Consider the following 5,323-nt stretch of genomic DNA (forward strand, 5'->3'; position numbering starts at 1 on the left):
CCTAATCAGGATCCGGATTTACTGCCAAATCAGAGTCCAAATCAACCACAAGACCGGACAAAATGGCACAAAACCACAACACCTAGGGGACTCGGCCAAAACCGAGCCACCTTTAGGTGGCTCGGTGGCCGAGCCACCCATGGGTGGCTCGGCCAAGGCCGAGCCACCCATGGGGGGCTCGGCCAAAAGCCGAGCCCCCCTTAGGGTTTTGGGCTTCGTCGTTTTGTCCGGTCTCGTGGTTGATTCGGACTCTGATTTGTTGATTGATTTGGCAGTAGATCCGATTCCTGATTTGGTAGTAAATCCACTTCTGAGTTCGAGTCCGAAACTGATCTTGATTCGATCGTGATTCGTCCGAGTCCGCCCTTGGTAACCCACAAAGCGAGCGACCGCAAAACAGGAGCTCGTGATTTGTTCGACAAACAAGGATAAAAAGTTGTAATCTTTCTTTTATTTTCTTTGATTTTCATTGTAACCGGATCTTATAAAAAGACCGGATCTTTGTAACTCAAAAAGTTATTATTTAAGGTGGCAATGGAATCAATAATGAAGAAAGACACGATTTTTCCCGCGAACAATCTGGCGACCACAGTGGGAACCACCGATCTCGCTGCCGAAATCGGAGCGTCGCAGCCGCGGATCTCAATTCCGGTCGTGGAGGAAGTCGAATACGAGTTCGACCAACAGAAGTTCGAGGAATACTTGTCGTCCTCGTCCGGATCAACCTCCCCCCGCAAGTCCAAGAAGTCCAAGTTCTCCTCCAGGAGGAAAACTCGTTGGTATGAAGACGTTGAAAACACCAACGAAGATCTCGCCCCGTTTGATGCCAAAGTCGCATCGGGTGAGATTCCTCCAATTCCCAACCAGGGCAGATCTACTCCGGCCAACCTTTCTGCCGCGGAAGGCGTGGTGACTCTCTCGAAGAGAGCCCGCCAAAGGCAACGTCAACGCCTCGCGAAACAATTCGCAAAGGCCATGGAGTCAGTTGACGGGATCCGCTACAACGTGGATCTGAAGAATAGGAGAGGCAAACAGCCTCAACAACTGAAGAATGGCGGTTCCTCCAAGCCGCCGACGAACGAATGGATCCGGGTCAAATGGAACCGTTCAACACTCGAAGAGCGCATCCGCAAACGCCGTGCACTATCAGCGAAGGCGCGGGCTCAAGCCGAAGAAGCCCGCAGGAGATTGCAGAAGGATGTGGCCAAGAAGCCGCCACTAACCCTCCAAGTATAGAGGCCGAAGCAGCCTCCAACAAAAGTTCAACCACTGGCGAATCAACCCAAGTCGTCGATAACTCTAATAGCTTCTCCGGGAGATCATGCAGAATCGTCCCGAAGGAAGAAATCAGTTTTGGAGCGCCTCGGTCCAATTCCCGAAGAGAGAGGCAAAGCTCCTGTTCAAGATCGTTTGGGCCCAATGAAGAAGCCCAGAACGACTCAGCACGCTGGGGGTCGCCGTCACCTCCAATGTGACAAGGAGCTCAAGGCAACTGCACGCACTAATTTGCGCATCGAAGTCCAAGAGCCCGCTAAGAACTCACACCCAAGAAGGCATGTCTCGAGGCGCGTAACTTTTGAAAGTCCGAAGAAGGTAGTTCGCTTTCAGAAGGAAACGTTATCGTCTGATGATGATTACGTTATACCTGAGAAATCGTGCTAACACACGATAGGTTGCTCTGATTTTCAAACGGACGAGCTGTACTATCGTGCTGGGGGTACGAGCAAAACCAGAAAGAGAAGTCCTCGAAGGCTAGAAACTCAGTGCCCTTGTTCAAAGCTCATTCGGGCGGTACTGTCTGAGTGCAACTGCATCAAGGCAGTCACCGAGAGAGTTTCGGTGTTCGAAAGGCTTAGTACCGAAGCGCCAAAACCAAGGCATAGGCGTTTCCGGCAAAGAAGAACGGTGGTTGAAGATGGAGAATTTCCGAGGGTCACCACCAATATGACCAGCAAAAGGGCATCGACAAGGGATAATTCCGAGTCAATTCCGGAAGTACCCTGGTATCTAACTCATCTGCAGTCTGGGGCCATTACATGAGGAACTTATGGTAGGGTTCGGACAAGATTACCGTCAGAAGATGAAGAATCAGATTCCTGCTCTGCTGTCGCATCAGACAATACGGTGTCCAGCGAAGGACAACCCCGCGAGTCATTCATGATAAGCGCGGAACAAGTGGCCAAGATGCTCGAAGAAGCCATGGCTAAACAACAGGAGAGCTTCAGGTTCGAAATGCAGATGGCCATGCAGAGTATGAGAGAAATGCATGAGCAACAAATTCAAGCACTGACGAACCAGCAAGGCGAGCCAAGTCGTCGTAACCAGGTTTATCAAGAAGAGGAGGATACGAACGCGGATGAAGCTCACAATGCCAATAATCCTCCCGTTAATGCAGGGGGTGGTAATGAGGATGCTAGTCGTAATGCCACACTTCCACCTCAGAATCGTGCTAACGAAAACACAGGCGAAAGTCTGAAGATCAAGAACCTCGAGAGCAAAATCAACACATTGATCTCCGCTCAAGAGACGAAGAAAACAGGCATTCCCTGTCCATACCCAAGAGAGTGGGAATCGATCCCATATCCGGCGAAGTTCAACCTAATTAACTTCACGCCGTTCGATGGGAAGGGTTCGCCCACTCAGCATGTGATTTATTTCAAATCACACCTAGGGGTAATCTCTGGCAATGAGCCTCTGATGGTGCGGTCATTCGTCGGCACTCTTTGCGGAGCCGCCTTCGATTGGTATCGCCGCCTCAAGCCAGGTAGCGTGAACAGCTGGGACGATATGGAGACCATGTTCCTCACCAATTTCTTCGACGACGACACCGAGATATCTATCGAATCATTGCTCGATAAGAAGCAGAAAGACGGGGAGTTAGTCGACACCTTCGTCAAGAGGTTCCGGAACAAAGCGATGAATTGTCGGGACCCAATCACCGAGGAATTCATTCTCCAGACCTGCCATAATAATCTGTCCTTAGACGTATTGGAAGCAATGGGGACAGCACCGTCTGACACTTGGAAAGACTTGAAGGTGCGCGGTGAACAAGCCGAACACTTCCTCCGAAGGAAGAAGGCCGAGAGGAACCGACCGACGGTTAATCCCCTCAACTCAAACTTTGCCTCTCGTGGTAAAGGCAAAGCACCTGCAGCTGCTGATGGTGCTAATCAAACGTCACAACAGCAATCCCGGAGACAGCAGAAGGCTTCGGGTCTGAGACTCCAAAGAGAGTATTCCTTCAAGGACGAAGACGTTCCAGCCATCTTCGAATCCCTCCTTGGAAGCAACAAGATCAAGCTACCACCTATCACAAATCAGGAGGAAGCTGACAACACTACGGACCCAAAGTACTGTGCATACCACAGGAGGGTCGTTCATCCCACCAAGGATTGCTTTGCTCTCAAGAATAGCATTCAGACCTTGGTTGAAGCCGGCGTCATATCGCTCAGATAAGCCAAATAAGAACGGCAAAACTCCGACCGGTATAAGAGTATAAACTGCTTCCTAGAACTCCGATCGGTATAAGAGTATAAACTGCTTCCTGAAGACTCCGATAAGTATAAGAGTATAAACTGCTTCTCAAAACTCCAAAGAGTATACGAGTATAAACTGTTTCTCAATCCTCCAACAGGTGCAAGAGGTTAAACTGCTCCCTTACATACTCCAAATAGGTATACGAGTATAAACTGTTCCCTAGTTTGGTCGGGAAGTTCCCAAAAGAAATCCATATAGTGTATTCTAAGGGATAATCCGGTCACCACAGCAAGATGATGAATAAGAAACTCCCATTCAAATTCTCACCGCGTCTGTGCACTCAACACTCTCCCCCTCTCGATTCCCCTAAGGAACGAGAGGTCCACAAATCGAGCGATCAAACCTTCCTACAGTTAGGATCGTCTCAAATCTCACGATTGGTCAAACCTTCCTACAGTTAGGACCACAGTTAAAATCCCCTCTCGATTCCTCCAATGAACGAGAGGTCCACTTTCAAATCAAGTGATCAAACCTTCCTACAGTTAGGGTCACCTCAAACTCCCATTTGGCCAAACCTTCCTACAGTTAGGGTCAAAACCATAATTCACTCTCGATAAACGAGAAATTTACCTTTAGTTCGGTAATCAAACCTTCTGACAGTTAGGATCATCCGAAGTTTTCGATTCTCGGAGTGGAGGTCCCACTCCTAGTTTCATCGTTCCGGATTCTGGGGGTGGAGATCCCACCTCGAGTCTCCTTTCCAGCTGAAGGTAGAATATAAAATTCTTCTTCTTCAGTGTCGGGAGATAGAATATAAAATTCTTCCTCTCCTATTTCGGGTTCGTCTTTGCCCCAAGAGAAGACACCACCTTTTTCAACTCCCAAAATCCATACCTCACAGGTACTAGGAAGTTTATCCCGAATCCTAAGCAGGGATAAGTCTGCGCCTAACACGCACTGCCGGTTTAGTCTTTTTTCCATAGAAAAAAAACACCAGAGTTCAATTCTGGGGTATTATATCCTGAAACCTAAGCAAGGATAAGTCTGCGCTTAACCCGTGTTGCCGGTTAGTTCTTAACCGTTAAAAAGAACACCCGTTCACATATTCAATATTGTGGCAGGTTGTTATTAATAACACCAAAATCCATGCCTTACACGCGTGGGGAATTTCATCCTGAATCCTAAGAAAGGATATGCCGACGCCTAACACGCGTCGCCGGTTTAGTCTTTTACCGATTGAAAATCAAACGGTAGTCGGTAAAGGCTAATCAAATCCGTTGAAGGCTGGGGATTAGCCAAAAATCCTAAAGTCAACGCCTAACACGCGTCGCCGGGTAGTCTATTCCCGTGAGAAAGACGAAGTCTACGTATTCAATATCGTAGCACTAAAAGGGTTAACTCTTTTAGCTTGAACGTCACATAGGAGCGGACTTAAACAATCCGCATGCTAGCCCGACTCAAACGGTAGTCGGTAAAGGCTAATCAAATCCGTTAAAGGCTGGGGGTTAGCCAAAAACCCCAAAGTCAACGCCTAACACGCGTCGCCGGGTAGTCTATTCCCGTGAGAAAGACGAAGTCTACGTATTCAATATCGTAGCACTAAGAGCGTTAACTCTATTAGCACAACGTCACATGCGGAACGGATTTACATAATCCGTATGCTAGCCCGACTCAAACGGTGGTCGGTAAAGGCTCATCAAACCCGTTGATGGCTGAGGGTTTGCCAAAAATCCTATAAATACGAGAGTCACTGACGCATCAGCTTCATTAGTTGGTCTCGTGACTTGAGCATCCAACGACATTCGAAACCCTAGGGTCAACGCCGGACAACGCATAACCCTAGGTC

The sequence above is a fragment of the Asparagus officinalis genome, chromosome 3 (assembly GCF_001876935.1).
Source record: "Asparagus officinalis chromosome 3, Aspof.V1, whole genome shotgun sequence".
Classification (NCBI taxonomy): domain Eukaryota; kingdom Viridiplantae; phylum Streptophyta; class Magnoliopsida; order Asparagales; family Asparagaceae; genus Asparagus; species Asparagus officinalis.